Consider the following 16,097-nt stretch of genomic DNA (forward strand, 5'->3'; position numbering starts at 1 on the left):
TTCTTTCTGATGCTACAGATAAATGCCTAGCCCTTTCAGCCTTCTCATTTAGACTGTTGTAATTCTGATTCAGAGCTTGCAATTCCTTTCCAAAGGTTGATATTTGATCCTTCAACTTTACAAGATGTTCCTGTGCCTGATATTTCACATTAATCCCACCTCCTAATTCTCTAATCATCTCAAATGCCCTGTGAGATGGAACCTCAGAGGATAAATTCACTGCTAATATTCCTGCTGGCTTGTGAGTCATCACAAGTTAGGGACTAAGAAACTGTAGTTGAAAAATGCTTCTCTGCAACTTCTCCCCCTGAAACATTTCACCTGATCAACAAATGATGCTCAGGGGATTTCTGTCTTCTCAATATCATCTTACACGCCAGAGATAAAATATTATTGATTCAAAAAGTTCAGGTAAAGCCTAATTTAAAAAAGAGAAGAAAGAACAAACATATAAATTCCTAGGAAAGCAAACTCGCATTTCTCAAGCTATCAGAGTTTAATTCTTATTATTATTGCATTCTTCAATGGCACCTCCATGTCTCACCTGAGATTCAGACCTCATTCTGACATGTGCTGCATGAAAACATGGTGAAAACCAGTCCTTTCCCTTATGTGTTTAAAATCTATATTAAACCAATGAAATAAAAAGTTCTCAAAGTAGAGGCATTTGTATATCACATTCCTGCTCTTAGACCTGCTTATTTCTGCAGGAGAGTTGAGGTAATTTCAGATGTCTCTCGAGACCATCCCTTTTACCAGGAATCACAAGTCAGGAAGGAAACCGACATCAAAAGGAGGTTCAATGGTCGCACCACAGACACAAGTCAGGAGTAAGGTGGAGGTTAAAACAAGGACCTGAGCAGGGCCATAAAAAATACCCCATTGTCCATCTTCCCCGTGGGTTCTGCTGCTTTTGCTCAAGACAAATAAGGCTGATGTTGGCCAGTGCAAAGCTCATTTATGTGGGACTGTAAATGCACTATTGAGCCGTGGGGTGAAGGTGGAAGAACCCGCCCAGCCTGTGTTGTTACAAGCTCTTGTTCTGAGCCTCATCTTTCTCTGTTGTCCTCAGCCCTCATATTCATTCAAACTTTTGATAAAATACCAGCACTGAGACATGAGTGATTTGTCATCTTTATACCTTGTAAATGCAGCATAAAAATAAGTTAGACTGATTGAGATTACACTGTTGAGGCAAAACAAAATAGGGATCAAATCCAAACTGACAGCTACATCAATTTTATTAGTTCGAAAAGAAAAATTTACAAAAAAACTCTAATCCAAAAACCAATAAAGCACTTTGCCAAATATGATGTTATCTGAGACTCGTCATATTAAAAAAAGTTCTATTAAATCTCCCACTTTCAAGTTCAGCATCAAAAACACTCAGTTTAAATGATATTTCTGTCATTTTTTTCTTAACCTTCATGAAAAATTTACCATACCATGCTTAGAATTACTTGAATAATACATATCTTGTTTTAAATTCCAGTTATTACATGCACTTGTAAAATGCTATTTGATTTGATTTTTTCCTCCCACACCTTAAGCAAAATATGTGACAATTTTGTTTTCTCTTGGGTAGCATGTATACGAGCTAACCCATTCCTGTGGGATTTTCAATTGCCAGCTAATCCAAAGCTGTTTCTTTTAGAAATGCATCCAATGAAGTTAATGGACTCAAGGGGCTTTTTTTTTTTTTTAAACTCCAGCGTGTGTGCAGGGTTGTTTTTTGCTGTGGGTAGTTTGGGTTTTTTGCATAAAGAGGTCTGTAATATATTTTCTCTTTTCTAGCCCTCACACAAAAAACCCCAAAACAAAATGACTACAAGCCCATAGCAGCATGGCCAGCAACCTCCACTGCCATAAAGGTTCTGGTCTTGCAAGATGGCCCATGGTAATAAATCCTTTTTCAGAGTGTCTTTGCTTCTATCGTGATTACATGCAAGTCCAAGGATATTTACCATACCTTTCCCAGAGAAATTGTTAAACAAAATTGTTAAGTAAAGAAATAAAGAAATAAAACAAGCAAAAAAAAAATTCTCCCAATTCCATATGCATTGCTGTTCCTTTGTTCCTCCCACCACCTCACTCATATGGACTTGTTCTCAGAAAAAACTTCACCTTATCTTTGCCTTTTTCCAAGACCTTCATATCTAACTTTTCCAAGCCAAAACCTTGAATTGATTCTGGATCTTATATGTGGATTTTTGAGGAATAATGGAGTTTTCATCCCTGTGTTTTAGACCTGACATCATTGATATCCCTGGTTCTAAACAGTAAAGTAAGTTTCATCCTTTTGATGCCCCAAATATCACAAGGTCAAAATGATCTGGGAAACATGGAGAAGTCTCTCATCTCTACTTGCAGCAGTTCTGTTCAATTCCTTAACTCTTAATGAACCCCACAGAAAAATGTGAGCATACAAAAGTGTTCTGACTGATTAAAAAGAGGATATCCCAAGAGGAGCTAATTTAATATTAGATCAAATGAACTGGAGTTGAAATTACCATGTTTTTGTTGACTATTTTAACATATTCAGGGAAGGCACAGGGATCTTTACATATTTCTGAGTCTCTTTGAGGTATCATTCTTCACACGTTATACTAGTCAGTGTGGAATACATGGATTTGAAGGGATGAGGGGGTGGGGGAAGTTGTGGAGTGGATTACTGATGTACCCCAGAGAAGTTTATTAAAGTGATAAAAGAAAAATCCTATCATAATTCATTTTCTGGTTTGTTTTTCTTTCTGTGCTAAACTGCACAAGCCTCTAACAGTAAAGCTCCCCAGAACTCTTGCTGCTTTCGTAAGAATTAGTAGCTCAGCTTAAAATACAATCAAATTGTCAGAGAAGCCACAGTGCTTTCCCCCTCCTCATTCCCTATGTTGTGATCTCTGATTAAAGAAAAACTTATCCAAGACTTCCAGGAATACTTTCTGGCAAATTTCATGCCAATGAAGAAATCATTATAAGGAAATGCAACTCTGCTTTTCAGCTTAGCTCTGTTTTCTTCTTTCAGAGCAGTAGCAATGCTTTCTCATGTCAGTTAGGCCCACAGATATTTTACAGCAAGATGGGAGAAATCAGAAACTACTTTATGAAAAACTTGACAGTCAACAGTGCTTTGGGTGTACTTCAATGGTACAAGTGGCCTGTGAGCTGAACCACTCCAGTTCATTTCAGCAGCCTTATTCTGAGCATCCCATCAACTCTCTGTGGCTTTGGGAAGAGAATCACAGAATACTTTGGGTTGGAAGGGGCCTTAAAGATCACCTAGTTCCAACTGCCCTGCTCTGCCCTGGCAGGGACATAAGCTGGAACTGTGTGTTCTCAGTTTAACTCTGTCTGAAACACATTTCACAGCAGCCTACTCTCATTTGTCCTACATTTCCTGAATTGGTAAACAAAGTTGTTCTGCATTTAGCTAAGAAAAAACCCATCCTAAATCCATGGACTATGGTTCCAGGAGAACAGAAATAATGATGAATGAAGAGCCAAACTATTCTTTTATTCTGAGTGCCCTCAGAACATCTCAGAATTATCCAAGGCTAACATAGCAAGTAAGTGTTAATGCATGGATGTAATACCAACTGTATTTGAAGGCAAAGGAAATGTTTGGGTTTTTCAATTCCATGCGTTTCAAGCAGCTAAAAAGAGCTTTTCTTCTAGAAGACTGAAAGACGACGGGCTAAAATTCTTTGATACAGTGATGGTTCAGAATTCAAGCAAAAGAACATCTACAAAATAACTGCAGATACTGGACTCGTTTCAGTAGGTAACACTGAGATGTGGAACACAGCCATGAAACTGCTCACAAACTAGTTCTCATCTCTGTCTCACCAGCAAAGATAAGACATTCCCAAAACTGCTTCCCAAAAGCTACACAGGTTTATCCATCAACAGGACCACTCAGCTTAGCAGTCAGCCAGATCAAAGATGGTCAGTCACCTATGTTCTCCCACAAGAGAGCAGTAAACTGCAAGTGCTGGCAGAAGATGGAGTGGAAAGAAGCATTTCCTTTTTAGGTCAAACATTTCCTTTTTAGGTCCAACATTTGCTTTTTAGAGCCAACACACAGAGGAATTGTTGAGGAACTTAATAGACATGTGTCAGCCTTTGCACAGTGTTAGAAGAGAGGACAACTAACCTGAATAGCAGGTGTGATATATTCCTCTCAACTAAAAAAACAACAAAGAGAATAAGAAATCAGGGATCATAGACAGTGATAGAAATACATTTGCAAAAGCAACTGGCACTAATAGGGAAAATTTCAGGAGCTGATATCAGGCCTACAGCAAATACAGCTCATTTTTGAGAACACAGTGTTAGAGATCACTGAGGTTACATGACAGATCTACAGTGCTGGAGACCTGATTTGCCTACTGAGGTACAGAAAGAATTTAGGAAAATAAATAAATAACACTTTAAAAAAATAATCTATGTAATTATGAACGGTGCTAAAAAATGTCTGAGGTTTTGACTTCAGAACTACGAAGCATTAACAAGTAAACTCTTCTAGACAGACCTGTGAGTTATAACACAGCTGAGAGTTTACTGTAGATGGTTGAGGGCAAAATGCTCAAAGAAAGAACATGCAGTATTTAACATGACAGAAAAGCCACCCTAAAAAATGTCTTCCTTTTAGTGCTGATTCAATTTCATCACACGCTGTCAGGGTGTGGTGATGCAACCTGCAAACACACGCTGCATGCACACTTACCTTGTGTGAGAGACTGGAACATTGCTGGCTACTGACTCAGAACAATCTGCTGTAGACATGAGGGAGGAACAGCCAACAAACAAAACTATTATTGGAGCAATCACGGCCAAGCTTTGTTTGCTTTCGTTTTGTTTGTTTGTAACACAGAACAACATCTTACACTTTTTGTGCCTTCCCACAGCTCCCTGAAACTAGAAGGAGGATTGCCACTATTTGACTTTCTTTGGTGTTCAGCTCTATGTGAGTCTCAAACCATTAATGTTACTGCTGATGGAAAGTGTTACATAAAAACATCAGGTACAGAGAAGATTTTTCAGCTCAAGGAAATTGTTCTCCAAGAGGAAACAAACAATTCCCAAACCTGGTTTTGGGACTATCAAATGTACAAATTCTGGAGCTATTTTTCCAAGGGTGGAAAGCAGATTGGACACTGCCAGACTTTCCCAACTGTGCAGTAAAGCCTAGGCTGTTCTGCAAAGGGTACACAGACTCTTCTAGTAACCTCCTCAGCAAGCTAACAACTTATCTTGGATCTCTGATGTGATGTGATATTGTTTTAGTCATAAAGTGAAAGAGACAGGTGCAGGTTCACCAACTTACCTCTCAAATACTGTTATTATCTCGACTCCAAGTACTGGAGCAGGATTTTACCACACAAATCTGTGTATGCTCATGTTTGTATTCAAAATGCTTTAACTGATACTGCCTAATTCTGGTGTCACTTGCCTTGGGCATCCTCCTCCAGAATTTGTTCTTTTTTTAAAAAAAAAAAATCCAAAATATTACAGTGTTAGTACTGCTGCTTCCTCATGGCCGTTTGGGACTGAAGGGCAGCAATTACCTCCAGAGTCTTACACACAACTGGTGCTTATAAATCCCAAATAGTATTTAGGCTTTTTTTTCTTCCCCTTAACAGGTTAACGTTGATCGGTACAATTTGGAATCTACAACATCCAGATTGTGCTGTGGCATGGCCAAAAATGCCACATGACCCCCCCTTCTCACTTATGTTCTTTATTTTCAAAGCATGCCACTTCGAACTAGTTCTTATCTTCTGGCACAGATAATTTCTCCTGATGATTTCTATAAAGAACATCTTGAATTTCATTTTGACAACACAGTATTCTCACTTATTGTCCCCTTTAGATTACCAACGAGCTGCCACTCTCATTCTTATCTTTAGCAAGATGATCTGAGGAGTTTCACTTTTCCATTTTTCTGGCTTTATAGAAACCTCTTTACAATAATCCTGCATATGATTTTTCAAAGGGTTAAAATCTGCTCACCCTTCCAAATGGCAATGTGAACCATATTCTAGTTCTCTGTTCAGAATGACAGAAGGGGTTTTTTTTAATCTCCTTTTCCAAAGCAAGGAACCAGAGCAGATCTGAAAGAGCTGCTCGCTCTCACGGCTTCTTCCATCCCCGCAGGAAGGAAGGAAGGATTTTGGGTTGATTATTAGTTATGCACAAGGTTACAGAGGAAAGAATCCAATATGGTAAGCACTGAGGGAAGGTGGAGTAAGAAGGAAGACAAACACTACATTAAGAACAAGATAGCAAGAGAGAGTCACACAAAACATGAAAACCTGGGGCACGTGGGGCAATTACTGAGTAAATAACAAAAGTTTTCTGGATGGCACAGGCCAGATGGGTTAAGGCAACAATTTAGTAGGACACACAGAATACAGACCATAAAAACAAAGAGCTGTTTACCATTTCTGCCATCTTCCTGTTTGTATCCAATATTTTCCAGTCAACACCTTGCTGTTAGCAGTGAGTCTGCCAGGCTTAGTAGACTAGACTACAATCATCAACCAGAATGTAGAACTCTAAACTCCCTGCATTTGACATGTTAATATGTTTAAACAGTAAAAGGTGAACAGAAATTTTGAAATATAAGAAATAAAAAACATGACTGCTAGCAAAGGGGCAGGTAAAGCACAAGCATTCCCACACGAGAGGATGCAACTGGAAATAATTCAGGATTTTTTGCTGGGGCCTAATGGAAAACATGAAATTAGTTGCATTCAATGACCATATTGTCCATATCTGAGTAAGTGCCTTGCAGATAAACCAGCTTAACCTGGAAAAGATGAATTAAAAAAAATATAAAAATTGTTTAAACAAGGGATAATAGTGTGACACAGACATTGGGAAAAATATGTGATGAAGATTTCCAGACCATGTGAGTCGCTGGGTTATGTACACATTTACAGAGAATAAATGTGATTTCATTCCCCAAGAAGTACAGGTATAGACCTGATGAATTATTAGAGCAGCTATAGAAAACTGAGTTCACAATGGCATTTGAACCTGATGGTAGTGGCAGATATCTCCAAAGAAAATCTTTGTCACACTATGAAGTCTCTGAATTGAGAACAATTGTCATTCACTTACACAGGGAAAACAACAGCATCCATCAGCTGAAATACTCATCAACCCACCAAAAATGTGCAGCTCAAGGCATGCATGATACCATGATCTCCAATGACTGATGAGGAGATCTCAAAAATTCTGTAAGTAATAGCAGCAATGCTCCAATAAAAACCAAATCAAACAGGGATGACTGCAAACCCAGACAAGAATGTGGCCAGGATTTTGATGGATTAAGACTAGGCTATGACTGGATAAAACTTTTGAGAAATAATGTATAAAGCTCCTTCTGCAATTGGTAACAGAGACAGAAAACAGAAACAGTGAATGTATTCCATTTGGCCAGTCACTACAGGCACAGGTGCCCCTGTTTAGGTATGATAACCATGATAGTCCTACTGACAAAACTTATCAAAAGCAGACTAGGAAGATAGAAGAAAAAAGAAGAGCTTGCCAGAGATCTAACAGAATTCACCTAGCCAGGGAAGCACCATGTCCACAAGCAGTGATCAGAGAACCATACAGAGCTATTCAATTATCAGCCCATGTGGATAAAGAACCAAGAGTTCCTCATACTACAGTCTGACATACAGCTGAGTAGAGAAGGCTTGGAGAAATACACTCCTGAATGCAGAAAAAATACCAGAGAGGGGGAAAAAGTCCAAAGTACTTTCTGCTGTCATCCATTTTAAATCAGTGAGGCATTGTGTCCCTCTGTTTGACTAAATCAAAATAATGACAGAGTACAGAGGTGAGTGGCTCAGCCTCTAGCAACTTTCTTTTTCAGTACATCTTCATTATAAAATAACACTTTTCAAATTTTTCCAAAACCTCCCTGTATGGAGGTTGAACCCTCCTTCTCTTTCCTCCTTTTGCCATGGTGGGGAACATGATGAATTTGAGCCAGTGCAACAGCAGCAAAGGACCACTGCTGTTCTCTACAGAACTTAGCAAGTGACAATAACCTTATGAACTCGGTCTACAAGAAAATTCTCCTATTTTGTGGGAATAAATAAGTGTACTAATAGGTTAAAAAAAAAATTAAATGCTGCAAGTATCAAAATGTCAGCATTCAGAAAAAAAAAATCACAGTGTTACCATTAAAACATACAACTCTTTTGTCTTTGGCAGGACTTACCACTTGAGAGTTTTTTCTGGCATTTCAGACTTATGCTAACTTCACTTGTGAAGGTGTAACTCATTGAGGCTTCTCAGTGGGAGATTGAGCATGTTTAGATATTTTGAGTATCAGGGCACACAGGCCACAGCTGAAGCGTGGCTTGTCTTTCAGACAAAAAGGCAGGGGCTGAACCCTGTGTGCTCAACTATCCTGATGTATGCAATCTCCCCTGGAAAATAATGGATTCTAGTGGGATGCACACTGTGAAAGTTGCATTCTCCAGCACAACTGCACTAAGGCAAAAGAGTTACATCAGGGATTCATTTGGCATTTACTCTTCTGATGGTTTTTCTGTGCTTGTAGCTATTACTGTTCCTTTGGCACAAACCCAGATTAGCCATTAGTCTGTGGATTGCCATTACTCTGCCAAGCTTTTAGAACATAAACAAAAAATAAAAGCCACTTTGCTAAGATGACAATAAACATTTAAAGCCCAATAATATCTCTGTGCAACTTTGGTAACAGTAAAAATATGGAGCCAGCTTTCATGTACAAACATGGAAAATGGGCTAAAATCATTATGGCATTAGAGATGTTACATAATTAAAATTGTCATTTTATATTTGCTACAATAAAAAAAGCTATTTTACGTAGAGTAATTACCATCAGTGATTGGTGCTATTGTACATGCTGATTAAAATGTTTATTTCTGTGAGGAGAAAATTAATTGAGAAATGGCACAAGAAAGCTGAGGATAAGGAGTAGGGCTTGAACAATATTTTACATGGGACACAAAAAGAGGGCCTTAACCTATTCTTAATTTGATTTCCTGAAAAGTGTCTTAATCTAGACTGTGGCTGCCTTGCTATTGCTTTGATTTAATTAGCCTAAAAAAACCATTATTTCCATTTTATCTTGCCCTTTACAGAAGAAAAAACCAAATCTTATTGTTGTCTTCATGTGGATCATACAAATGTATTTGATGAAATTAAGAATATTACAATTTTTTTTTTTAAAAGTTAATTTTCAAGTCTTACCTTTCAAAAGCCAGGAGAATTTCAGGAATGTGTGAAGGAGGAAAGGGGTAACATGCAAGCTATTTTAGGAATGTGGGATTACTCGGGTTTCTTAAATAAAAGCACTCCTCATAGCAGAAAAAGAGTAACACAATTTGTGATGCACTGGTGGCCTTAATAGATTTGCATGTGAATAATATATGAATATTTGTGTGAGGAGAAAAGAAAAAAAGTCCCTGTGACTCTAAGCAAGATGGACAGCTTGTTTGCTAGTGACTGGATAGAATCAGCCTCCCTTTCTCCCCCACCCCAAACCAAAACCACTTCAGTGATACCAGAGTTTCACCCTGTGCAGTAACTTCTGTATCAGTGGTGTTTCTTATTTTAATGCTCCATTACCAGAACAACCTTCCTCAGATTTAGTTCTCCTAGGTGGAAAAAAATCAGAGCTGTTTCAGTTCCCCCTTTTTGGGTAGGTTCTCTAAAAGCCATCTGCTTTGATCCTCTTTGCAGCACTTCCACCCCAGCTTGGGTTTATTCTGCTGGAGGAGCAGTGATCAGAGCCGTAGGCTCTATTACAGGTGTCTTCTGCAACGTGGCTCGTGTGAGGGCAGCAACTGCCCTGCCTCTGTGGAAAGAATTGTCTCCATTTCACTTTCATTTTGTGTGTTCTTGTCCCACAGACACACCACAGCAGTGGTGGCTCAGAAGGTCTCTGTGAGTGCCTGCTCCACCCATGTTTTTCAGCTCAGTTTTCTTCTAAAGTAGCAGTCTGCACATGAGAACAGAAATGGGTGCTTTCAGTCCGTAAAAAAGAATAAAATGACATAGAGTTTGTACTGCTGAACCTCAATTTCTTTTTATTACTTGAAGGTAAATAAATAGAAATAAAACATACTGCATCTCACCTTTCATTCCCTCTCTCCCTTTTTCTTCCCTATCTTTTCCTGTCTGAGAGCCCAACACTCAGCCTAATCGTCCTTACAAATTGTGAGTTGCAGTATTTATTTTGCCATTTTGCCTCTTTATCTTATTCCAACTTACAACTTCTTTCCTTAGTCTCTTTTTTTGTGTATCTACCTGAAAATAACTGTACCCGTTTGCCTTGACTTCTTTCACAAAGTCTAAGTCAGGCTGGCTTTTATCAAATCTTATCTGTAGACAGCCTGAGCTCCAGCATGCATCCTGTGATGCTCAGTGCTTCTTTCAATCTCCAAAGGTGTTTTCCTCTTGGAGCTTATTTTGGTTATGCTGGATTTGCAACTCTTCTATAGCTGTGTTATCCCCTGCTTAGTATTCTCGTTTCTGATGTCTTTTGTGACTCTGATGAAGAGAAGTGTGAAACTCCTACATATTCAGGGCTCTGAGCTTTTCATATCAGGTCACTCTCTAACCAGTCCTTTTTATGTTCTCCTGGGTTCCCCCTTTTGAAGTAAAAACTGAAATAACAAGAGACCTGAAAGTCCAAAGAAATCTCTTCTTTTCTTATGGTCACCATACCCAGTTTATTTTTACCAACCAATATGAACCAGAGAGACTTCTCTCAAACTGAAAGAGTTTACAGTTCTTGTATTTATTTTTTGGCACTTGTGGAAATACAGCATCTTTTTTTTTTTTTTTTTTTTTTGAAGTAAAGTAAGCTTTACTTTACAAAGCAAAGTCAAGGAAAGACTCAATGATTTCTCTCAAGATCCTTCAGGACATCTTTCTTAAAGCAAAGGGAAGCTTTTGGCTTCCTGTGCTGAAATCGTCTCAATCAAACTTATTCTATTCCTTTGCATTCTGACATAAGCCCCTTAATGACCACATCAACAAGCAGGCACTTGTTTCTACACTTATTTTTCCAACTCACCTGAACTTAATTTCACTATCTGGAAAGCATGGTGAGGGATGCAGGAAGAGCAGGAGTAGGGGAGGGAAGCCATGAGCACTGCAGACTACAAAGATATATATTTACCAACTTTATTTGGTCCTGCTGTGTCAAGGTTACATAAACAGGCAAAATCCAAAGAACAGGCAGAAAAGTTCCTGTGACAATGCTAATTAGTGTGCTGAGCTTTAAATAGCTGCTCTGATACTCCCTTTTGAGGACTCTAGAAGCAAACCCAACATGAGTGGGACAATCCACCTCAAAAATTCCACAAATAGCAGCACCTCTACCTAGTACAACAATGCCATTTCAGTACAGCTACAGCTCAACTCTATCTCACAGCAGTGGGCTGAAGACCTCTGAGAAAACCATTCTAGTGCAACACAGCACTGTCAAGATATGTCTGGATGGTTTGAGAACCAGAAATGTATCTGAGCCACGGCATCAAAATGATTTAAAACTTAATAACTTTCTGTTTCCAGAAATAAAGCAAAGTTGTTATTTAATGGCTGAAATACTGCCATTTTCTCTGAATGCCAGTAATAATTTAAATTCATGACTCCTGTATTATTCATGTGGTCCAATTTAATACGAACAGTATTTCTGGTGCTCAGTGTTTATGAAGAGTGTCTCTTTAGGGTATACCTTACTTTATGTCAAACAGATGCTAGAAATAACTACCTGGTGTTCTGCTGCTGTGAACTGGGGATTAAAAATAGGGCTCATAATTTTCTAACCTGAACAAGGGATCTTTCCTTGACAAGATACCAATCTCTTTTTTTTTTTTCCTTCTTTTCTTTTATCTCTACTCTTCTTTCTCTCTTCACTCAGAAACAGTTTCTACTAAGCATGATTTACAGACTCAAAGAACACCCCACTTTTTGCATTCTATTATTTGCTGCACCATCCCCTAGGCCTCAGAAGCTTCAAAGATAAAATACCCAACCATTTTAATGATTGTAAAGAAGTTGAGAAGCAATGGGACAACTGGACCAAGCCACCCATTTTCCCTTTCTGAGAAACCACCTGCAAATTCTCCTGAAAGTCAGGGTAAGGTAAATACAGATTCTAGTAGGTGTGAAAGCAGTTTGCACAAGAAGCCCAAAGTAAAATAAATGTTTATTTATTATTTATAAAACTAATTCCTTTTTGAAAAATAAAGAAATAACAAAAACAACCTTGAGGGATTCCTTCATATCTCTACTGCTTTCTGTTGTAACAAAGTACTTTGGGATCATTTTCATACCTGTGTTTTTCCATGGAGTACTAAGAAGAAAGAGGAGTAGTTATTTGATTTTCAGTTATCAGCAGAAGTCACCAACTTGAATAAATACTTCATAAAACAGTGCAGGATAGTCAACAGCAGTTCAGTACACAGCAGTTCAAGGTACCTCACTTTGCCTCACTGAATGTCTCAACATCACCCTGAAATATAGTGAAAATCCTAATTCAGCTTATACCTAGCAAAAGAAATTTACAGGCTAAATTTCTTGATGTTATTTATACTATCAGCCATCCCATAAAGCAATTGTGTTCTTTCCTGGTATTAAAATCTACACATCTATTTGTTCTTCCATGATTTGGTTGCTATCTATAAATGTAACCAGTATTAAGTGTTGTTCTTCTGTTTCCTGCTGACATGGGGTGTAGTTCTTCAATTATTTGTCCTTTGACTAACTGAAATAGAGCATCAGTATTAGGATGGGACTCTAAAATGAAACTGAGGAGGATGCAAGGGTAAAACCAGAATAAAACAATTAAAACCAAAGATTGCCTCTTATCAACCTTACAATAACAGGATCACTGCCCACTGCATATTGCTTTTTCCAGATTTTTTTTTCCTTCTTAAAAGAACGTTAATTATATTTCTACAGGTTATTGAAAGTAAAACTACCAAAAACAAATGGAGAGACAGGTTATAAATCTGCCTAGGATCAAAACCAGGATAGATTTCCATTAGCCTGTTTAGAACTATCTCAAAAGGTTTACTTTAGGAACAATCCAGAATTAGTATTTTATACAGTGTATGCACATACTAAGAAATACAAAGATCCATGGACAGTCCATAAATTGGCATTCGCAAAAAACCCATTATAGATGTTTGGACTCAGCATCATTAAAGATAATCTGTGTATTATCTCTATTACATCTATCAATTTCATAATATTTATGATTCATGCTACCATGTACTGCAAGCTTTTCCCCATCCACTCCCAAATTAGCAGTCTAGACTGATTGTTAAATTAAAAAACAACAACAACAAAGCAAAAAAAAAAAAGCTCCAAAACAAAACAAAATTTAAAAAAAAACCAACCAACCCAAAAAACCCACAAAACCTCAACACACAGATGCCCCTCATTTCTATCACTGGAGATAAATTAGTTTCATTCACTCTAACACAGTGTGAGGTCAATCAAAATTTCTCCCCTGTAGCTGGACTGGAAAGCAGCAAAGGTACAGAATTTAAAAAATAAGGTCATAATTACCATGATGATGCATTTAATAAGAGCACCAGAAACATCCATCCTTATATAAAAACATGCTTACATACAAATAGGCACACAGATAATTCTGTGGGATAATATGAACAGCAGGGATATGAAGGGTGACCCACACGATGACACCGTATCTCTGCATTAACAAGGAAGTGTTGTGCCCAAAGCTATGAAAATAAATTAAGAATAATGCATTTAGATAGAGTGACAAAGTTTTACCTTATATTTTCACTTTATGGTATAAAATGCTTTTGACATTAGTCTTCACATCTTTAAATAAATCATCATTACCTATTCTCTATTTCTGGATATTACTACACTATCCATAAATTTTTTTCTCAGTTAGCTTTCTGCTTTGTCTCTGACAAAGAGGCCTTTCTTTACCAAAACAAAAAAATTTCCATTAAAAAGTCCTTGTCACTTGATTGATCTATTGTTCAAGTAAAATACTTGACAGCTTTTATCAAATCCATATTTCAATTTTCTCCAAAGCAGAAGTTAGCAGGTTGAGATTGCAGTGGGTCTGATGGACAAACAAAATAAAAGACGTATTAGGAAAGAAATGGGTAACAATATTTCTGATAGCCATTTTTTCATGGAGAGCAGTAATAAGAGAAACCTAGAATTGTGATACTAAAATTATTTATTGCAGAAATGCTGTAGTCTTTATTGGCTTTTCTTTTACCATAATTTCACTGCCTTTTTTTTCATGTTCCACATTCCTGTGGAAAAACACAAAAATTTTTCCTTGCAATCTACAGCACAAACTTGTGCATCTATGTTCAAAACTTCGCTTCCTTTCTTGAAGTTTTTTTCATTACTAAAAAAAACCCCAAACAGACAAACAAACAAACAGTCAGAAACATGATAGCCTAAATGAACTTATAATTGCTTCTACGAAATCTGGACGGGCAGAAACTGATGCCCAGGAAGCTCCAACTGAACATGAGGAAGAACTTTCCTATGCAGTGACTGAGCATTGGAAGAGATTGCCCAAAGAGGGTGTGGAGTCTCCCTTTACCGGGATATTCCAGAGCACCTGGACACAATCCTGTGCCGTGTGCTCCAGGCTGGCCCTGCTCGAGCAGGGAGGTTGGGCTGGATGATCACGGTGGTCCATTCTAACCTGACCAGTTCTGGGATTCTACACTGAAGGTTTTACCTTGCTGGGGAAGAGGATTGATATTTGAATGCTTTGGATATTTGCAAGATTTACTGCACTTGAAACCAAAGCTCAGGAGCTGAAGGCAACATAAGGCACTGGGTAAGGTGAAATGTCAAATTTACTGCCACTGAACCAGTGTGACCATGACTGCAGTTACATCTTCACATCAGGTTTCTTTTTTTTTAAAATGAGTTGGGTTGTTTATTCCAGCAATGATGTTTCATTAATCTATGAAGACATTGGTTTATTTTTTGTTTTGGTTTTTTTTCAGCTGCAGGTAGGTGAGATGTAGGTGGTAAGAATAGCAGAAGACAAAGAAGGAGGGGGAAACCAAACAGGAAATCCCCACTTTACAGTTCCATAAGATGAGCTGTTGAGTAAGCAGAATATGTATCTCACACAGGAGGCTCAAATTAAAGCAGTACCTGGAAACTACAAAGCTATAAATTAACAAAATGACAAAAGTAGCATAAACTGGACTTCAGATGCATACAGCAAATCACTGATACATCCACAACTTTCACAGAGGCCAACATCTGCTCTCTGTGTAATTCAAATTGAGATTTTGCTCCTTTGTCTTTAAATAAAGGATAGCTTTGTTCAGTCCTTCAGGACTGATGCCCCTAAACCCAGTACAGCACTGAACCAGAGAGAGAAGGACCGGAGTGAACAACGCATGTAAGCTCAAACATATCAAGAAGGAGATCAGACAGTTCTCTGCTTGTCTGCTCATCTTCTCTGTAAAAAAATCTAAATGTAAAAAAAAAATTACAGTCAACTGCAGCCTGTTGCCCAGGAGCTATTTTGGATTACACAATAGGGAAATATGGAAGTGCTTTCCTCAAACTCTCTTCTGAATTACAGCATCTATTCAATCAACAATGGTAGCGATGATCAGAGAGAAGCGGGAAGAAAACTGCTACTTATTTACTGAGGATCTTAAAAACCTAGATGAGGAAGCCAGCCAAATCCAAATATACCATAAACTTAGAATATTTATCTACCTTGTTATCTATACATGCTGTAGCTGAATACTCAGCTGAGATTAGAACCTTGTTTGGTTAAACCAATGGAAATAGATTCTGCTACGGACAATCTTCTCCCAGTTCGCAAATAATAGAATTCAGCTCCCCTTAAGCTGGCTATAAACAGCAAAAGCTGTAACCAAAACAAACTACTCTCTAAAACCAAGTAAGCATCCCCCCAGGAGCTTGTGCTCTTTAACAACATCAATTTATTTAGATGGTATCAGTGGCACCTCAGCCTGGGGCAAAAGCACTGAACATTCCCTTCCTGTGCCGAGTCATTTCCACAGGCTCCTGTTATTCAGGAT

At 38.1% G+C, this 16,097-nt stretch overlaps 1 protein-coding gene across 2 annotated transcripts in view; it reads right to left on the bottom strand.

Moving 5' to 3' along the window:
* The window catches only part of PIK3C2G (phosphatidylinositol-4-phosphate 3-kinase catalytic subunit type 2 gamma), a 212,025-nt gene extending 207,245 nt beyond the window's left edge, over positions 1 to 4,780 (bottom strand). For both annotated transcript variants that reach the window (XR_011148031.1, XM_069003543.1), the window contains exon 1: positions 4,724 to 4,780. The gene's annotated coding sequence lies outside the window, so the exon portion shown is untranslated. The remainder of the gene's footprint in view (positions 1 to 4,723) is intronic.
* Between the last annotated feature and the right edge of the window lie 11,317 nt (positions 4,781 to 16,097).

This window comes from Aphelocoma coerulescens, chromosome 1A, assembly GCF_041296385.1.
Source record: "Aphelocoma coerulescens isolate FSJ_1873_10779 chromosome 1A, UR_Acoe_1.0, whole genome shotgun sequence".
In the NCBI taxonomy this organism is placed as follows: Eukaryota; Metazoa; Chordata; class Aves; order Passeriformes; family Corvidae; genus Aphelocoma; species Aphelocoma coerulescens.